The sequence below is a fragment of the Apis florea genome, unplaced genomic scaffold (genome assembly GCF_048593485.1).
Source record: "Apis florea isolate Af1SG1 unplaced genomic scaffold, ASM4859348v1 contig_3517_pilon, whole genome shotgun sequence".
NCBI classification, from domain to species: domain Eukaryota; kingdom Metazoa; phylum Arthropoda; class Insecta; order Hymenoptera; family Apidae; genus Apis; species Apis florea.
The window spans coordinates 2,648,907-2,671,864 of record NW_028256778.1 but is presented as its reverse complement, the minus strand read 5'-3'; the positions used below and the strand labels follow the sequence as shown (position 1 = coordinate 2,671,864).

Sequence of the window (22,958 nt, the reverse complement as noted above, 5' to 3'; positions counted from 1 at the left end):
TGTAATTTTCACCCTGCTGTCGCAACGCTTTGGTCGCTAAAAAAGATGCCGATGCAATTCTATAAGTTCTAGTATTCGCTTCGTAAATTTTCTGTGTTTAGACAAATGAATATATGGTGTACAGACATGCACAAATGTTTAGGATAATGCAGTTTATAAGTGAAGGTTTCTATAAACATTCTAAACATATGCGGAGCAACTTCTTGGGTAAACAAGAGATCTATGAGTCACCTCCTCTCGAACTCATTATAGAGAGCTTTCCTTGGACTGAATTAGAGTTCAACCAAAGAATCAGTCACCATCGTTATTGGATACCTGCGTTCCTTATTGAAGACCCATAGACTCATAATTAGAACATGATGGGGACTTCAAAGCGCTACCAAACTTGGGGAGAACCTTTATAAACCGGGTGAGAATCTCAAAGACTTCAGAGTTACATGGAACATCAAGAACTTTCAGCACCTTTAGAACTCAAGAATATACCTGTGTTTTTCATTGAAGATCCATATACTCATAACCAGAACATGGTGGGAACTTCAAAGCGTCCCCAGGTTTAGGAAGAACTTTTATAAACCAGATGAGAACTTCAGAGTTACATGGAACATCAAAAACTTTTAGCACCTTTAGAACCTTAGGAACTCAAGAACTATTCGCACATCCTTCTCACTACAGAGAAGGAACTCAAGATTATTTCAACACAAGAATCACCGAGATTACGTGAACTTATCGAATTTGTACTTTGTACTCTGTGATACTGCGAACTATCACTTACACTTACAGAGATTTTACCATGTTTGAAGTGAACATACTTAATAACGAACTTTGTAATAATCATTTATTACAAAATTCCATAGCTCCACGAACGGATTGGAGCTAATATTCTGTTTTGTATGATCTCCAAAGTATGCGCTGAAGACGATCCTCTTCATTAACAAGTATTTGTCGGTACATTTTTTTTGATATCAGCCGATAAGACATATTTATGTTTACGAAATCTATGAAAATAAATCTTATTGTATCGTATATTGTTAATAGATAATCCTGATGTAGTTTCAGCAGAATTATTAAATACAACTTAGAAATAGATTGCTTAAATACTACATGATGTGGCAAAAAGTACATTAATTTATTAGGTTCAAGATTTTTAATTTTACGCATATGTCCTAGCATTTCGTATTTCGTCATTAATTCTATATATTGCTGTTTTAGATCCGGATGTTTATTCAGTTTCTGTTCAATTTCTGATAAGAATTTTGTATACCTGTTATCTCTTAAATTCTCTAATTTATTTACCGTTTTCTTAAATGGAATCCTTACAAAAAAAACGTCCATCATTGTCAATATAATATTCTGTACAAAGTGTTTTACTATGTTGAATATGCAGAAAGACATGCTTCTTTTCATAAATTCTGCAATATACATATATTCTTTGTTTGAATAAGTACTTACACAATTAAAACACACGTTTATTTTTTATACCTGCGTGATACGTGCACTTGGAAAGATAAATCTTTTTAAATCAGAATATTGCGGAAAATTGTATGATTTATTATACAAAACGCAAAAAATTTGTGGGATTGTAGTACATACGACTATTTATCACATCAAGGTTTGAGTATCTATGTTTATGGTTGTGGCTTGGTTGTGAAAATGATTTTTCTATTTTTACCTCCTCTAAATATCTACATTGAATTTCTATAAATTTTGTTAAATCTGATAATTTAACATCTCCAATTATACTTGATTGAGTTTTTCTCATTCTCTTTTCGTCGTTGTGTCTAGTTTAGATGTCATCAAATGAATAATGATGATGTTCTAGGAATTTATAGGTTCTCTTAATGCCAATAGATTATTGTTTAGTAACTGTCTTACTTCATAAAATGATTTCTCATTCAATACAGATATGTCCCAAAGAGTATGTATGATTTTATTTCACGAATTTTTCTCATCAAACTTGTTTTTAAATGCTGTTCATGTATTCGTGTTGTTAGAAATGTTGACAGGTTGTATAACTTCCGCTACATCGCTCTTGAGAGAACAGTTCAAATAGAAATTTTTAATATTTATCAGTGTATCGTTATTGTGTATCAGTGATTCAAACATAAATTTATCCAAAGATTATAATTTTCCATCAAAAATCGGTAATTCTATTGTTAGTGATTTTATTTTAGAATGTGTTTTAGAACTATTATTTGAAGTTGTAAATGTAAGTACGCCAGAAGATACAACAGAATCAAATTGTTGTCTGCCATTGGATTATAAAATCCTTGACAGATCTCGTAATATGAGGTTTCAAATATTTCAAATATTTCGTTCTGCAGCTTTAAAATGTGCTTTAAAATCTGTATTTTCTACCTTTTCTTCTATCTTCTTTTGAACTGCATCAAAATTTTTAAAAACTGGGATTATTTCATGTATATTTTCTTCAAGCTCGAAGACACCCGAAGTTGGATCATATTTTTTGAAATATGATTTGAAACGAGTCAATTTAGATTGAATGAGAAATTTCAATTCTTTGGTATCCATATTATCTTAATAAAAGAGACATAAAGGTGGATTAAAATAGTCAAGGCGATATCACTCAGCTGGTATGTCCTTTATTGTATGAAGACATTTCAGTCCGTTGATTTGCAGTTCAGCAAAATGTTCAGCAAGCGTCCTTTAAGATCGAATGCCTGGCAGAATGTCGAATAATGTTATTATAATGCAATTATAATTTAATAAATAAGTCTTAATCGATATTTTTATATACCAAATATTATATTTATTTTAGTCTCTAGAATTCTCCAAAAATGTTTTACGAATATAATAACATTCTATATAAAAGAAAAAACTTTATTAAATGATATAGTATATATAATATATAATTTGATGGCAATTTTAAAAATGTTTTGCTCTCGGTTTTTATTGCAGATTTTTTATTGCTTTTACACCATACAATGCCGATAATTATTGAAATTTAACCGCTACATAATAGTTATATAATAATAATTAATTATATACATAATTAATTAATTATTATATAATATTATATTATATACATGATATATTTAATTAATTATATTTATATTATATACATAATAATTATACTTACCTTTACATATGTCGGAATATAGTAATCTCTTGTATTATTGTCTTTTCTGTGGCCATAATTTTATTCGCAATTATTTTGAACAAAATTTTTTATACCAATGATTCTTGCAGTGTACATATATTAATTAGATATATATTGTATATACACAATATATTTACTATTCCAGGACTATAAAAAAAATAAAGAGACTGAAATAAAAATTTAATTAAAATATATATATATATATGTAAAAGAATAATAAATTAAATTATTTACTAAAATAAAAAATTATATTTTTATATTTTGTTTATTATTTAACATAATGATGTAATTAATATGTTCGTCTATAAAAATAGTATATAATGGATGTGTGTTTTCCTCTTTTGAAATTGAATGAGATTTGTTTTCTGTTTCTTTTATATAAATGTATCCAAGATGCAATTCTTTCTGCAGACTGATGATAAATATTTCTGCGCAGGATATTTCGAGAATATTTCGTTTCTTCATAAAGAAGATACAGATAATACTAATAAATAAATTATTGTTGATATTTTTATAATATTATCAATTTTTTTTATTTTGCTGCTCAAAAAAAAAAATCCTTCTTTCATGAATTCTGAGATTTGGGTTCTTCTTCAATGTGGATTCTTCGAATCCGCCAAATGCAAAAATAAAGAATAAAACAACTTCTAAGTAATCGAAATTACAACGATTAAAATTAATTTTTCTATTGTATTATAAAGAAAAATGAAAGGCTATTTCAAGATTCATAAGATATTTAGAATATATTGTACTGGGTAAAAACACCTCACTAAACATAGACACAATGATTTCCAAAAATAATCATTTTTTATTTTATGTATGTAGCATCATGCAGTAATATAAAACAATGAGAAGCATGAATTAAGTTTTGTAAAACATGTATATATGTATTGAAATACATATATGCTGAAATAAGAAATGAAGACGAATTATATTTTTCGATAAAAAGCAATTTAATTTCGATGATCTAGATAGTTTCAATTTATGTTGTTATGATGCACGAAGATAAATAGTGTCACAGATATGGCGTGAAATAATATTATGAAGGTATTATGATTTGTATTACAATGAAAAAATTTAATATTTACATTAAAATGAATGTATATACTACATATTGTAATTTAGAAATAGAAGAAAATTATAAAGTATACAACACATATTGTTATTAAAAATTTCATCTTTTATATTGCAGTATACCGCTAAAATTGTTAAAAATTTTTTTTTCATTCAAAAATATCTCAATATTAAACTGACTAATGTGCTCTTCAGATTTGAAATTGAAAATTCCCAGAGTAAACTTATTGAAGAAAATAGGAAATTTAAAATCATTTTTAACTTGAAAAAAAACTTCGAATGGAATAATTTATTTTAGAATTACATTAAAAAATTATATCATTTCTTATCAAAATTTCGGATGAGGTGATAGAAAATAATGAGGATAAACGCATTATTAAGAAATATATTCTATCTTTGATCAATTTTGTAGATAATAAACATTGTATTATATAGCAAAACTACATATTTTTGAAGTTTTTAAAGTTACATATATTATTATTATAATATATATTGTACATCAAAATTTAGAAATTCTGATTCTATCCATGACAGTTTAATGATAGCACACATATACTATCTTTTTGTCTAAGAGCATATATTAAATAATATTCATCTTCTACCGTTAAATTAATCTCATCAAAAGAAACAACACATCAGAAAATTGAGAAACAAATATTCATAACACATATTAAAAAAATCTCTTGAAAAAAATCAATAATTTATCTCATATATACACTTTCAAATAATACTATAAGATCATGAATCAGAAACAAGTAAAATTTATATATGAGAAATAAAAATTTTATATAAGGCATCAATTATCACCGTGATTTTTCAGGCATTCCATTTATAGAAATATTAGAAGAATTGCGCAACAAAAACATTCAAAACATGAATATTATCAATGTAAAAAAAATTGAAACATCAAAATACACGAAGGAAGAAAATTTTGATTTTATTAATATTATATTAGCAAATCTGAACTCTATAATATTAATCGAAAGAAAAATCATATTCTTTTCTAAACTGTCTCAACATTTAAAATCTATCACATATCTTAGTTACAGAATTTAAATTAAATAACAATTATGTAATTTAATTAAATAAATATAATTTCATTTGTAACGATGGACCAAAAACGAAACAAAATAGGCAATTAAAAAAATATCTAACGCAAATATATATATAATCTAACATCATGCTGGAATCATCAATTACAAAAATGCAATAAATTTTTTATTATCTCAGCATACACCATACATATGTTCGAAAATAATTTTATTTATCAGTTTAAGTTGCTCGATATTTCAGTAATTAAAATTATATAAAAATAATTATTATTATTTAATAGCAGCCTAAGTAAAAAAAATCAAGAATAATAATCGACAATAATAAAGATATTGAAAAATTTAGCGTTGGATAAATCTAAATACCGCAAGATTCTTCTAATGATACACCGTTTTTTCAAATATTGTAGTTTTTGCTGCAACATAATTTTTTATCTGGGTTCATATTATTTCGATTAATTTCAATTCACAATGGTAAAGTGACAATCGAAGGATTATTTACATTTTTTGATTTTGTTCATCTATTACGTAAACGATTATATCGTAGATTTGAAGCTCATAGGAATAATTACATCTATTAAAATCCTTTGAATACGATCGCGGTGATCAAATAATGATTCACATATCTGCTATCTACTATCTGTTCAATGAATTCGAGTCATCAAATCGTATCAGTTGTAAACATATATATGGAATATATTTATAATTGTTATGATAATATTTTTCATTTCAGATTCTTCTGACATCACAGAGATTCTATCGTATTTTTACATTTCCATTATATACATACTGAAAAATTATTATAAAAAATAATAAATTCGTAATAAAATAAAATAATTCATAAATTTATTATGAATTTTAAATAATATGCATATCTTTTTATTCTAAATCTGATTCTGTATTTGATTCCAAAATGGCACTGTTATCACTGTTATTTATATTTATAATAAAAATCGATTATTGCTACAATTATATCATTTAATTGTCAAAATTTAGCTTTGACATGTGATATATGCTGATATATCAATTTTATCAATTTTCGTTTGTAATTATACATAATCATAAAATAATTTTTTCGTTATTTCAAAAATTTAAGTATTTTTTGCTGCGACATAATTTTTTACCTGCCCTATCATTTCAATCAGATTTAATTCACTTAGTGATTATGATTATATCAAATGATTATATTTTTTGATTTTGCTATTTCATCTGTTGCGTAAATGCGATCAGTTTTATGCTGCATTAATATTTTTTAAAAATTCCATTTTTAGCATATTATTACAAAAAGATATATTTTTAGATTGCAACTAAGTTCATTGTCTGTTTTTTACCATTTGGAATTTTTTGAAGCTATAAAGTTATCATGAATGAACGAGTTCTACATCAATTGCAGAATTTTGATATTCATTTTGATATACAAGTTTTAGCTAAAACTCTGTAAAATCAAAATCAATGAAGAAGGAAAAAAGCACGAATAGGAGAAAAAAATAGAATCCTTCTATTTCTTAAAACTTAATCCCCACTGAAAAATATTAAACAGTACATTCAATTACTTAGAACAGATTCCAGAGAACTTTCTCTCTAATTCCATCAACAACATTCCGTCCCCTGTTACAAGAACTTCGAACAATCTTTGATATAACTAACAATCAATTAACATGCATCATAGAAAATATAAACTAACAATAAATTTAATGCATTGGTTTTACAGCCGAAATGTTAAATTTTATAAATATTTAAACTTCAATTATTACTATTATTAACCATTTATGGCTATATATAAATATATAAAAATTTTAAAAAACTTAATATTTTGCATTAACATTAATTCTATTCTATAATTCATTTTTTTAATTATTCAATTAACAGAGGTGGAAAATTATTATGAAAAAAGACATTTAATATGAGCATATTGTTTATTCACCGTAAAACATCATTCAAACAGTCATAAAAATTTTGACATAAAAAAACAACAAACTTTTCATTATATATACAACATTATATATGCAACTACAAAAATACAATTGAACATAGTATTTGACTAATTAGAACTAAAAAATATTATTATTTATTATCTATTCATTATTAAATCCTTTTTAACAGATCTGAATTCCAAAAATCAAGTCCAAAGCATAACATTAAAAAAAATGTATACAGGAAAAGAAAATTCTTAAAAAAAATTATCAATAATGCAATAGCCAATTTCTAATTATTTCTAATTATTTATTTTTTGATTAATATTCGACTTCCGCTCTAATCATGCAATCAAAATTTTTACTGGAATAAATAATGAAATAAAGAACGACCTTGTTAAAAAGAATTTGTACAGAGAAAAAGAAAAAGCAAAATACAGATATTAGTAAAAGTCAAAAAATGAAAATAAGAGAGAATATTACAAAATAATTATAATAATAATATTGCTATAAAAGAATGAAATATTATATATATCCACAAAATGTGGATAAATAATACGATCTATTTTGATAAATATTGGCAGAATGAAAACAAGTATGTTACAAAATTCAAATTCTTCTCATCGACTAATAATTAAAATGATTACGAAAATTAGCTTTGTAACAGAACAAAAAATTATTAATAATTTTTAAAACAAGTACAATTATCATAGGCAAAATGTTAAATTTTAAGAAGTGATTGCAAATTTTGCTACAATGCAATATTCCAAATACAATAATAATAGATAATGTCTCTTGTCATTCAGTCCAATTAACCAGAAAATGAAATTGCAAAGAAAAAAAATATAATAGATTGATTATTAGGAAATGAAATTATATGTTTTCAAGATATGGGAAAATTTAAATTAATATAATTAATAAATCAAAATAAACGGTAAAAACTTATAAAATAGATCAAGTTATAATTACAATTTAATAGATATACGATATTAAGATTGCTAATTAAATTTGATAGAATTAATGTAAGCTGAATTAGAAGAAATAACTTTTAAAGAATTAATTATATATATATATATATAATATATATATATAATATATATATATATATATATATATATATATATATATATATATATTGACGCTATCTGTAAAATTAGAAACTTTGAAAGAAAAAATATCATTAATGGAATTTCATCCATTCGAAATTATTTCCGATATGTAGAAAATATCGAAAAATAATATTGGAAACAAGATGATATATTAGAAAAAATAATGGACGAATTAACATTAGATAAAAATAATAAAATAAAAACAAATTCATATGATTCAGAAAATAATTCCTTTTCAAAAGATTAATAATATATGAAAATTATACTTATTTTAATTTCAATATATTTATAGAAATTATAATTGCACTTGAAATTTACTTAGATATAATTGAATTTATAAAAGAAATTATATTATTTTTAATAAAATGAAATATAAATTAATTTCTTTTAATTACAAATAAATTTTAAAATATAAATATAAGAACGATCTATGTGAAATTGTGTTTAATTTTTTTTATATCGAATCAGTGACAATAGATAAAAAGTAATTCTGTTTAATTATATTTTAATTAGGACGTTATGCCGATACTGTGAAATCATTCTATTTCACTGTGTCTCAATATGTCTATCATCGACTTTTGTCGACTTTCCTCAAGTCAGTAATGCAAATGATAGCAGAAGAAGTAAAATAGAGTGAGTGTATACAGATTGTCTTTTGATTAAAATAGATAACTATTTGATGAAATACTGTAACGATACTTTTTTTTGCCTTCTCATGTATTTTGTCTATACGACTAAATATAATTCTGCACTTATTGAGCACTTATTCTAACCCACTTATTGAAACAATGTAAAAAGGACTGTGTATACGACTAAACAGAGAAAGAATTTTAAAATTTTAAAAATTGCCAAAAAATATCTTTAGCAAAAAAAAAAGTATTTATGTTTAAGCTTCAAAATGATCATTCCAAATGTAATAACGATACCGAACAAACCATATAAAATAAAAAGTGTGTAATAAAAAAAAAAAAATATAAAAATTATCTAAATTCTTATTTTCAAGAATTTAAAACTATATTTAATACCCTTAAAAATTAATTAACAAATCAATTTTTTCAACAGAGAGCAAATTAGACAATTTAAATGTATAAAAATTCTATTTTATTCTCCTAATCTTTTGGGAAAAAATTGAAAAAAAGAGAACGCATATAATGTAAAAAAATGACAGCATATAGACTACAGTCACATCTAGTTGCAATTTGCATCAAATATAATATTTTCACAACCAGAGAGATCTATAACATTAACAAATTCTATTGTGTTAATTGCAAGGATTTCGATCAATCTGCATCGTACAGAAACTGTGCAAAACCTCATTGAAATTAACAATAAAATCGAAAAAAAAAATAGCATTCGTGGCCTTAAAGTAAAAAAAATTAAAAGATCACAAATTACAGTAATTTAATTATTTTCTATAACTTCTCAAACTCACTAATATTTTCCAACTCTCAACTTTTCTCCACAATACAATTTCGCCCACTAATCGTTTAAAATCTTTTCTTTAGGAATTTTAAATCATCTTTAATCCTGATCAATAAATCAAATATTTGTAACTGAAATTATTCAAAAAATTCAAGTTGTATCAGCTGCATAAATAAAATAAGCCTCAACTTCAATTCATTTTTTCTCACAAAAATTCATTACATTATGATATTAAAAAAACTCATTTCAAATCTTCTTTATCTTTATTTTATAAATAAAGTCTATCTAACAAAAGATGCATCATCATTCTCGATTACGTAAACATATAATTATTTATATTTTTAACCGAAATCATGTTAAATCCCGAATATATTGTATAAAAATCTATATATTCATAAGAAATGATAGAATAAACAGAATGGAATATCGGCTTATTCTTTATTCATTCTATATCATTTGAAATAATTGCGAGTATTTCAATTACAAAAATCAAACTTTTCATCATCGTAGTTTATATCTCTCACAATTATAAAAGTTAATTTACCTGCTAGTTGAATTAATATTCAATCAATTCGAGCTTAACAAAGACAATCATTTTTTTTTCTAATTGATGACATAAACGCAAAAATCACAAATCTTGTAATCAATAAAAAACATCATTGAGTCCAAATCTAACATTGTCACATGAGAATGTCAAATTTAATAAATTGAATACAATTAAATCACTCGAATAGAAAATATTACAAAATAAATTCTCCAAACAAAATAATTTACATCTTCAGTAACAAACAAACAATAATTCAATAATCAACTCCAATCAAATACTTCAAAATCATTTATTTCGTTAAACAGAAATCCAAAAACTCAAAAATCAATAAAAAAAATCAAAATAATGTCCTCAGCATAGCTCTCAAAAATATCTCAATCTATATTTACAACTACGTAATCATCTTTAACAACTGCTTAAATAATACCTTCTTGTCTGGAAAACAGCCAAAATAATAATTATAAGAAAAAAAGGCAAATGGATTCATTAACGAATCCATAATCATTTTCTGCAATACACAAACAATATTTTCGATTCACATTTTGGATTTAGATCACATCTAAATTAATAATCTTCTCAATTAATTATTCAAATCCAAGATTTATATACAAAAATGCATGATTATTTACATTTCTGAAAATTTCAAATAAACCATAGGAATTATTCCCCCCTCCCCCTTCCAAACTTTAAAATATTTCTAATTCAAATCAAAATACAAATGTTCTAAAAAATTTTAGCTTCCTTTTACAAACTTTCTGCAAATCCTCAATAAAAATGTAATTCACTATCTAAATATACAATTAGATTATAGATTAAACTTTTTTCAATCACATTAAAAAAAAATCAAAAAATTACAAAAAGTTTATTCGCAATCTATAAAAAATTTTTTTACTCAAGTTCTATCTCAAATATTATATATATAAAAATCACTTGTTCACTATATATATACTAACTCCCATTTATATCAGGAATCAAAATATAAAATATCAGTATTATAATCATGAAACCTCGAAAAAAGAATTTATTTAACAATGATGTTTTCTTGATATACAATTTTTATATAATTTTAAATCAACAGCAAATTGTACAAACTAATAATTATTAGGATGTTTTTTTAGTAATAAACATGACAAATGCAACATTATATTCAATATAATGTTGAATCAAGATTAAAAAAAAAATTGTACGAATTCAGAATAATCTTGATCAGAATAATCAGAATAATCTCTATTTTTCTATATTTCGGAATTATATTTCTATATTTCTTTATCTATATTTCGGAATACAAAAACAAAAATGTTTTAAAATACAGAAATGTTATTTATGTTTACATACCAAGTAATTCAATTGTAATTGAAGATAAAATTGAAAAAATTAGAATGAAGTAAAAGATAATAATTATGATGAGTAGTATTATGAATCACAAATATTATAAATATTTTGAAAAAATTTAATAAGCATCCATAATTAGATTCGAAAGAGAATATTTCATAATATTTGAATAAACAAAAAATAAACAATACATCAAAATTACATTCATTAACTGTTTTAACAATATTATCAATTAAAGTCAATATCAAAATACTATTTTCTGCTAAAATATGTATTATTATTATTATTATTATTATTATTATATCATTTGTATAATTTATATGATATAATATTTAATAAAATAATAAAAAATGCAAATTAATAAATCTTAAATATATTTTATATTATTTTATTGAGAAAAAAAAACGTCTTAATCTTAATTAATTATGTTTGCAATAAAAAAAAATCGAAAAAATATTAGTATTCAAACAACCAATTTTAAATCAGTAAATATAATATCTATATCAAAATTATAGTATACATAATTAAGTCCCTGATTTAAATTTATCCAATTAAATATTTTCGAAGCTTAATGATACTAAAAAATGTTTCAGACAAAAGTTAAATAATTTCAAAGGACAAATACTAAATCTTTTATTTTTTTTTAAATGGAATCATATATTTTTTAATACAATCGATGCTATTATACAAAAATAATAAATTATTTATAGTGAAGTATTAATAATCATTAAAAATCACGAAAAAGATTAATTTAAAAGATATTTTTATTTTTATTAGCCATTATTAATTGAATAATGGCATGAATATTATATTCAATATTATTTTTCTAAAGTAGATCGTTCAAAACTATATTTTGAATATAGCGATTTTTAAATGATCTTTTAATTCCTTATAATATTTTCATGGAAATTTGTTGATATAGTATAAAAAAGTTTTCGATCATTTACTATTAGTGTATATACATCCTAATATATATTAGAAATAATAATGAAAATATTCAATGATGATAGAAAATATTTCAGCATATAAAAATTATACAATTATATAATATACAATTGTATAATATACGATTTATATAAATATTTATATAATTATATAAATATTTATATAAATTAGTATTTATATAAATTTATTAAATATATATAAACTTAAATAAAAATCCAACAACAACAAATAAATAAATTATATAATATAAAATATTTTTTAGAATTAAATATATATAAGAAAAATATTCAGTATAATATTACAGTAATATTATAAGTATATTTTGTTTTAATATCTCATTGAATAATCTTTAATTTTAATAATTTCTCTGAAATGATTTTTTATAATGTTTTTCTATACTATTTTTGTCGTAGTTTATTCGAAAATATTTTGTTTTAAGGAATCTTTTATTATATTATTCTTTTTAAGTCTTCTATTGATTTCTTTTCATAGATGTTTAATACTTGACGGACTTGATAACGAATAGGAAAAATTATATATTTATAATTTATTTTGATAGCCACTGCTGCACTATGTTAGCCATTTTGATTTTGTTACAAAAATGTCTTGATATATCTAATTTTTCTACACTATTTAAAAATTTTTTTTCAAAATATTTAAATATTATTATACCATTTCGTTAATGAAGACAGAATTAGCGGACATATGTACCTCTACTATTATTACCGAGCTTTCAATGTTTTATAGCACATCTTAAATTTTTTAAATTTAATTTTGTATTTGTTTTTTTTTAATATTTTGCGATCATCGAATTTAAACAAATTAAATTTATTTTCATTTGAAAAAATAATTTGATTCTAAAAATTCATATTTTGTATTATATATTTCTTTGCAAATTTTAATACGTGTATTCCTATTAATATGTAGCTTCTTTACAGAATTCTATCATAGATTATAGATTTATATTGTAGATTTTTCCATAGAATTCTTTGACAAAATGTATGTATATTGTAGATTTTTCCATAGAATTCTTTGACAGAATGTATGTACTTCTTTATTAAAGAATCATTAAATCATTAATAAAAGCATTAATAACCATTAATGCCAAATTTGAAGTAAATTTATTACATAATGAATTGTCAATTTAAAAAATCGCAATTCCATTATATATTTTCCCTTCTTTGTGTAATTTAACAATTAACTTTCCATTTATATGATTCCTTATATTATACTTGTTTATAGTTACATATACATGCAGTTATAATACATTATATACACGCACTCTTAATAGAATTATTTACAAAAATATTCATATATGCAGTATTGTTTAACCTTAATATTTTATTGGATCATCTTTGGTGGTAATAATTTATCTCACTCAACGTTCTATATTGGAAACCAGTGATTTTGTAAAATTACAATCGATGAAATTCCATATTTCTATAATTTTTTCTTTAAGCATCTGCTTCGAAGATATTTGAAATTTATTTAATTATTTTATCTATTTTAGCCCAAAAATTTTCGATAGGATTTATAACCGGACTCTGCGAAGCAGTATTTAACATATGGAATATATTGTATATATCGATTCATTCTTTCACAATCCACGTTGTATGTTTAGGATCATTGTTCTATTGAAAATAAAAATCTTCCAACAATCCCAACTTATAAGCATTATCTTTGAGATTGTTCTTTAGAATATGTTCGCGCCCGCAATAATAATAATAGTAGCTTGATGAATGTATGCTAATAGCTATGTGCTTGTCGAATGTCCTTCGACAGATTCACAACAAATGATATACTTCTTAAAGATGAATAGATTGTACAAGTGCGGAGTACGAATCTATTAGAGAGCAAGGTCTCTCACAATGTCGTAATAGCATTCGATGATCAGGACACGATAAAGTATTAGAACAAAACTAATGCAATTGTCGTATCAGACTACAACGTTTTACAAGTGACCTCAGAAAAATCCCTTTTTGATTCAATTGGACGGTCACAGTTTTTCGGTGGGGCACGCTAATAACTAATAATATCGCTGCCTGATTCGTCATCAAATTCGAGGAAATTCCTGGCTTGAATTATAATCTGATACAAAGATCTCATGATAAACAGGAACCGATCGGCGCATTTTTCTTATAGATTCCTTGAACCAGAATAATGTTATTTGTCTTTGAATCAGCCGCATCTGGAATATGTTCACTGTTATCACTGTTAGGATCGGTTCAGTTGGTCTGAAGTACGTCGGAAATATACAGTTATAAGAGTCGGCTAAATTCTCAAAGACAGTCTTCTCAGATAACATCGTCCTTTGTTTACAGTTAATAGAGACCCACCCGGGAGCAGTAAAAACAAAAACAGTTCTTTATATGAAAATGTTCTTATATGAATAAGCTGTTTATAAATCTCACGAATAATAAGCGCTTATAAACATAGATGTTTGTATTTATCGAGTATTCCGTCAATACTAAATAGTACCATTAATTGCCATGCAGCCCTACACTGAACCATTATGTTTTATCGTTGGATGTACATTTTGGTTGTCCAATTCTGTATTTGGTCTTCTCCATATATAATTTCGCCCATCCGAGTTAAAAATATTAAATTTAGAATATCATTAGAAAATATCATTTTTTCCCAAAAAATATTATCTTTTACAAATGTTTTTGCAAAACTCAATCTCTTCTTTTGATTTTGTTTATTAATGAATGACTTTTTTCTTAACAACTTTTTCATGAAAATTATTATTTCATGAGACTCCTCGACATCATTGGGAATGAATGTTTTTGTCAAACATTTCCGATATCATACTTGAAAATATAGGTGAGATATAATAGGATTTTTTTTTACTTCGCAAATAATTTTTTCTTCTCTTTCAATTACTTTTCTTGATCGATCTGAATGAGCTTTATTCACAATTGTTTCTTTAGTTTTTGATTTTTTTATGATGTAAATGTATCGTAAATTTACTTCTGTTTACAATTTTTGCTATCTTATTATACGATTTCCCATCCTTATGAAGAATAATTTCTCGTTCACATTTTTGTGTTTCAGATTTTTTCGGATTTATTTTGAATATTATACCACACACTTTTATATTATTGTTAATGGAATTTGATATCAACTAAACATAAAAATGCTCTCACTTAGTATCATTGTTTACATTTCGGCTAAAAATATATAAAAACTATATAAAACAACGTATTAGCGTTCGAATACTTTTGTGACATATTAATAGTGCGTGTTTATAATAAATATATTATAACTATTGCATAAATTGGTGAATCATTTTCAAATTTTGCTGATAATTTTGAGATTTCCTTCCTACTATACATCTATGCTATATACCTCATTATCTTAAACAATATATATATATTCTGACATGTATATTTCGTTCATCAAAAATTGCAAATATAAACATTCGATTGCTTTCATTACCCACTTTTAGGCACATGTTTACAAATTCCAAACTCTAACACTGTTGGAATATTTTTACATATTATATGTAATTAACTTAATTCTATAATATTATTATAGAGTAATATTGTTATATTTTCAACTAAATAATATCATAATATTAATGTTATAAAAATAATAATTTAAAAATAATAACTTAATTCTAAAAAATATAAATGTTATAAGTTGTTGGATTTTTATTTGAGTCTACATTTAATGATCACAGTCCATTATATATTTTTTATATCTAAATTATTTTCTTTTATTCAAATTTTTTCTTTCGTTTATCTACGTTTTGTGTGTGCATGTATATATATATATATATATATATATATATATATATATATATATATATATATATATATAGTATGAACAAGATATTTATAGATATAAAATATTTCATCAAAAATATTATATATTAATATAAACGGATATTATTGTGCATATTAATGATATCAAGAAATTTTTTTTTTTAAATTGTAGAATATATTTTTTTTTAAATTGATGAATCTTTCAGAATATGTGATAAAAAAAATAGTTTTCCTCCATAAAATTAAATAAGTATATAATAATACAAAAGTAAATACAAAAGTAATATAATACTACAAGATATAAATAAGAAAACAAAGCAAACAAAAAGGCAAATTTATTTTATGTATATAGTAGCAATATATTTTATGAATTCCTGCTCATAATCAGTATCAACCGATAGCTGTGGTTTCTGCCTTTCTCATGTATATTAACATATATAAAATATAACTATTTTGTTTACAGCTGGTGACTCGATTTGTTAAACACACTATAAACTTTTAGAAATAAAGAAATCTTCTTTAATCGCATTAAGTAATAAAGTGAGAAAAAAATGACTTCTTTAAGATCATCACAATACCTATAAACAATAATTTTTTCACAGCAACTTTCTCGTTAATTTCAAAAGATTTTGTATACTATTACTATTTATAATATTTAATTTAACATTTATTTTTTTGTTTTAATTTTTGTTTCAAAATTTATATTTTTAAATTTATATTTTCATATTTTTATACTTTAATCTATTTTTCTATTTATTTTATTTTTAATTTTATTTAATTTTAAGATTAAATTTAATATTAGTATTTAATACTAAACTTCAACTTATTACTATTTTTATTAAATTAAATTTATCAATTAGTATAGTATATCATAAAAAAAAGAATAGAAAAGACAGCATGAAATATAATTCAAAAACATAATTTATCATAAACAAATACTTCTTCTTTTATTGTAAATATCAGACTGTTGGTTATATTGATCTATTTTTCAGAACCATAAACATAATCTACAAAAAAAATTCAGATTCTGATAAAGATATGCTATAAGAAATACTATGAGAAAGAAATGGTCTCGATATATTGAAAAAAATTTTCATTGTTGATAAATAATAAAAGATATTATTCATGAATTACAGAAAAAAAATTATATTCAATAAATCAAGTTTATTGATAGCAATTCGAGAAAAAATAATATTTTCATAAAAATGATCCAAATTATACATTTTATTATATAATATGGATTTTTAATGAAAAAAGATATAAAATATATATATAAAGAATTCTTATTCAAAAAATCAAATATAATGATATGAGAAAAATAATTAAAAATGTCATAATATAGAAGGGAAGAGAGAAATATAATATAAAAACATAAATATAAAACATAATACAAAGTGAAAATATGTATATATCAAAATAGAAAATCTTAATCGATAAATAAAAAGAATAAATTCATAAAAAATGCAAATTTAATTTTCAAAGTTAAAAGCACGAACAAAGATTATCATGGGCAAATGGATTCTACAAATTTTGATAAGTAGATAAAAGAGCAATTAAAATTGAATATTCGCAAATAAATGATTATAGTCATGAATAACATTCTATATCATATAATTCAAATTGAAAAAGTTCTTAATAATTATATGGAAAAATTCTTATGCATTATCTTGATCTTTTTTCAATTATAGGTCTAATTATAGATCTCTTCATCACATAGATTGAGATATTTAGTGTATTCAATAATTTTAAATATTCTGTTTTATTGACATTTGTTATTCCAACTATTATTCTTAATTTTTTATTTATTGAGATATAGTCATTTGTATATCATATTAATCTTTGTTTTTACAGTCTGTATCATACTACAAATTTTTCTACAACTTTCATAAAATTTCTTGGCAATTATTTTCTAGAATAGCTTTGAAAAGATTGAATTTTAGAAAAATTAATAAATTTTTCAAAAAGTTTGCAATAGTTTCGTAATTTTCGATTAATATTTATTGATTTCAAATGAATTTCCGAGAGATTATTTTTAGAAAATTCTATAAATGTATTTTTAAAAAAAAGGAAAAATAGATTGTTTTAATAAATAAATTATTAAACGAGAAAAAAAATTAAAAAAAAAAAGGAAATATTTGCAAACACGTCTTTTTAAAAATTTTTAAAGACTATACGATCATGCTTAATATCCTTTTATGCATTCACTTTCTATCATTTTCTGTCTCTCATTTATCTTAAATAATATTATCTTTCTCTTTGTTGTCTTTCTATCCTCAGCAAGATTATCAGTTTTTATATTATTTTTATATTTATATTTTATAGATAATTTATAGATAATTATTCAAGTAATGATAATTTTTACTCGACAACGATAATCATATCTACAATTATAACAATGATATTCTTTTAATATTTAAAAAAAACATCCAATCAGATCCATTCAAATATTAAAATAGAACATATTTTCATTTATATGTATAAATATTCAAATATTAGATCTTTTTATATTAAGATCTTCTGTATATTAAACATTCTATTTTCGTATCTCCACTATTTTAAACTTGCTATTACATGAAATCAAACAATTATATATAATATATATAATATAATATATATATAATTATATATATAATAGTGAAGAATATAGCAAATAAAAGACATCAAAAACTATATCAAATCAAACATCTCCTTCAGCAAAATTGTTATTGCAAAAAAAAAATTCCACTAAATATACTCAACACGATACAATATTCAGCATCAAACAAGAAAAAATTAATCTTAAAAAGTACATCATCTATATAATTCTTTTTTATGAAATAAAAAAATAAAAGAAAAAATAATATATAGAAATCATAAATCATTGTTGGAATACATTATAGCAAAACTATGTTGATAAAAAAGCTAAACTATTAAATATTAATAAATAATATGATAATCGAATTAGAAAAAAAAATTGTCATTGAAAATATAAAAATTTACTTGATAAATGTCTATTCATTAATTTCAAATGTAAATTTCAAATATAAAGAGAACATTATTAAATAAATTTTTGACTGATAATAATAATGATATCATTCTTCTTAGTAAAAGCAAATTAGAAAAACTAGAAACATAAACTTCTTCAATAATTATTTGCTCGTAAAAACTAACAGAGTTCTATTAAATTTAATGAATTAAAAAGAAACTTAAATTTTCAAAAAATTCACATAATTGTTTTATACCAATATAAAAATGCATTGAAAATCATTATTAAACAAAATATTATTTAATTATTCAACATTATTTAGCAAATAATTTTCATATCAGTATATATATATGGAAATAGATAAGCAGGAACAGGAAAATAAGATAAATTAAATTTTTATACGAAATTTGGACTACATTTTCAAAAACTTAAATTTAAACAACCCAATTTTTATTTATTGATAGAGATAAAAAGATATAAATTCTAAATATGCAAATTAAAAAAGCTTATATTATAAACATTAAAAATAACTTTCTTAATAATCCTTGACTCAAAAAACATTAAAATATGTATTTGGCTCAAATAATATTAAAACAATAAATCATACTATGTCAAGTTACAGATTACACACATATTACAAACTTCAACAAAAATATACATAACATTCAAAAAACTATAAAAAGAATAAAAACCATATAATCACTTCTTAATAATAGAATAATAATAGAATAATAGAATACTAATCTTTTAAGTACAATATTATAAATTGATTTTAAAAATAAAAATAAAAATTTTTAAAAGAATTTTTTTAAAATCTATTAACTGATATTAGTAAAACAAAATTTAAATTTATCTATCAGATTCTCAAATCTATCTACAAACATTAATTATATATTCAGAAATAAAATAATCATAGCAAACTTGAAAACATTAAATATTAAAAATCTTGTTATAGAAACAAATTTTAATACAAATAATCTGAAAATAAAAATAAAAATAAAATAAAATAATAAAAATAACAATAATTATGTTAATAAGTAAATTATTTTCAAATTCCTAATAAAAGAAGATATCTGCAATAATATAATTTGCTTGTTCTATAAAAATAATCTAATTAGAAAATCAGATTTGATTCATATATTATATTATTTTATAAATTTTTACAATATGTATAAAATATTAAAAAAAAAAGTGAAAAATAAAAAATCAATAAGCTTCCAATAAAATACTAAACATAAATTCAAAAAACTATATATAAATTATATATTTTGCAAATATATTATAAAATATATTATAAAATAAATTTTATTATATTTTTAATAGATTTAAAGAAAGCTATTGATATAATGCAATTGAAAAAAATTTTCTATAAACTTATGAAAAAAATTTTTTTCACGCATCTATGTAAAATAATGTTATGTAAAATAATAATAATGAATAACAAAAATTCATTATAATGAAAATTAAAAAAAAAAAATTAAAAATTTACAAGTATTTTCCAATAAAAAATGGTTATCTCACTTACAATTATAACATATATCTCAGAATATATACTAAATTCATTTGATATTAATAATAATAAAAATGATTAATAAAAACAAATCATTATTAGTATGCAAGTGATTTTTTAATATATATAAAATATAATCCATTAAAATTAAAATTTTCAAGAATTATATTAAAAAATAAAAAATTTTGTACCATACATGAAAACTAAAAATCAATAAAAAAAAAAATACAAAACAAATTTATTAAAAAAAAAAAATCAGATTCTCAAACCATTAAAAAAAGAAATATTCAAAATTATATATAAGAATGTGAGAAAAAATTTAATCTTTAAGAACGAAAACATTTTATATAAAATCTAGAATTAATATAATAATATTAATGTAATAATATTATAATATAATAATATAATATTATTAATAAATCTAGAATAAATATCTAAAATTATTCTAAAATATAATATAAATTATATCTAGAAGTTTATGTATATAAATAAAAAAAAAATTATTTTAATTAAAATAAATCATTAAAAACGTACAAACAAATATTTTTCATCAAGAATCTTAATATGAAATTAAAACTACTCATTTACAAACATTTAATCATTAATTTACAAATATATAATCAATTTTCAATTGTAAATGTTCTAATTGAACACAAACACAACATGATGAAAAAACACAAAAAAATACTTGGAAAAAAATGCTTAATAATTTATACATATATTTACAAAAGATTTAAATTAATCTAAAAATTATTATTTTATTTTAAATTAAGAATACGAAAAAAACTTTACCAATATATACATATTAAACTATTATAATTAAACTTATCAAGATTCCTTATATATTATATGCCCACTATTATAATTGAATTTATTAAATTAAACTTACACTATTATAATTAAATTTAATAAAGTTATGATTTTTTCTTCATTACATGCTCACAATTTAAATTCGTTCGAAAGTTCTAACCGCTCTAATAATCCTATCGATCTGTCTATCGATATTCATTCTATCTCTGACTTATTCAGTGAAGCCAACATAATATTCGAATTTCAATAAAAACCCTACAAAAAGAATTAACACTAAATTTTACGAAAAACAAAAAATAAAAAGAATTGTATTTCAAATTTTTATTATTATATTATTATCTCTTTTTTTCTTATACGATAATGTAGATGAAAATCTTAGTATTTAATATCAAGATCAGTTCTGAATGTGCAGTGCATGAATACATGGAAACAAAGATATTTGCTTGTCAAAATCAATAAAAAATATTTTTGTATAAATATCTTCAAAATCAAATAGATTATGTATGTATATATATATATATAATATTATTGTAATTATATATAATATATAATTTTATTTCAATTATATTAAAAAATAAATTTCAAAATAATTGAAAATTAAAATTGAAAAATTAAATAGAAAATTAAAAATGAAAAAATTTAATTTAACAATTTATTTAATTGTATTATGTGATAGTTATATATTTCAATTTATTTATTATAATTTATTATAACTAATTTAATAAATAATATTTATTATAAAATAATATATTATAATATATGTTTTATAAATATAAATATAATATTTTTATAAATATTTTTATTTTATTTATAATATGCTCATATGTTATATTTATATGTTATAAATTTTATTTATTATTTTTTATTATTATTAAAAATTTTATGATAGAGATTTTAAAAAATAAAAAACAAAAAAAAATTATTTATTTTAATTCGTTTCTTGCAAATTGATATCTTAAAAATACTTGATGCTGAAAAAATAATTTATGTTGAAAAGCGAAAAATCCCTACAAATAAATTGGTAGCAATGTAAATATATGTCACGTTGTACTAGCTATGTGTGTATATAGAAATACGATCATATTACACAAAAAATGTGTACTTCGAGTGCATTAGAATTCAATGTACATATTAGTATTTATTACAGTTATTTATTATTACATGTTATAATCGAAAGTATGTTTTTTATGTATATTTTATATATTTTATTTATATTTTACCAATATATTTATTTCATTTTAATTTATTATAATCGTTTACAATAATTGCTAGCAGAATGTTGCATTATGTTCTATAATACATAACATGCATAGAAAAAATCAATTCTAAGAAACCATTTAACTAGTAAATGGCCATAAAAAGTTGAAGCTAAACTTTGATTCAGGATACCATTTTTTTTT

The 22,958-nt window shown here is 21.7% G+C and overlaps 1 long non-coding RNA gene across 1 annotated transcript; it reads right to left on the bottom strand.

The window, feature by feature from the left end:
- Positions 1–1,527: 1,527 nt before the first annotated feature.
- Positions 1,528–21,778, bottom strand: LOC147656687 (uncharacterized). Its single transcript, XR_015294059.1, has 3 exons — positions 21,638–21,778; positions 3,095–3,262; positions 1,528–2,675 (listed from the first exon to the last, which is right to left on the bottom strand). It is a non-coding gene; the product is annotated as an uncharacterized LOC147656687 (long non-coding RNA).
- Between the last annotated feature and the right edge of the window lie 1,180 nt (positions 21,779–22,958).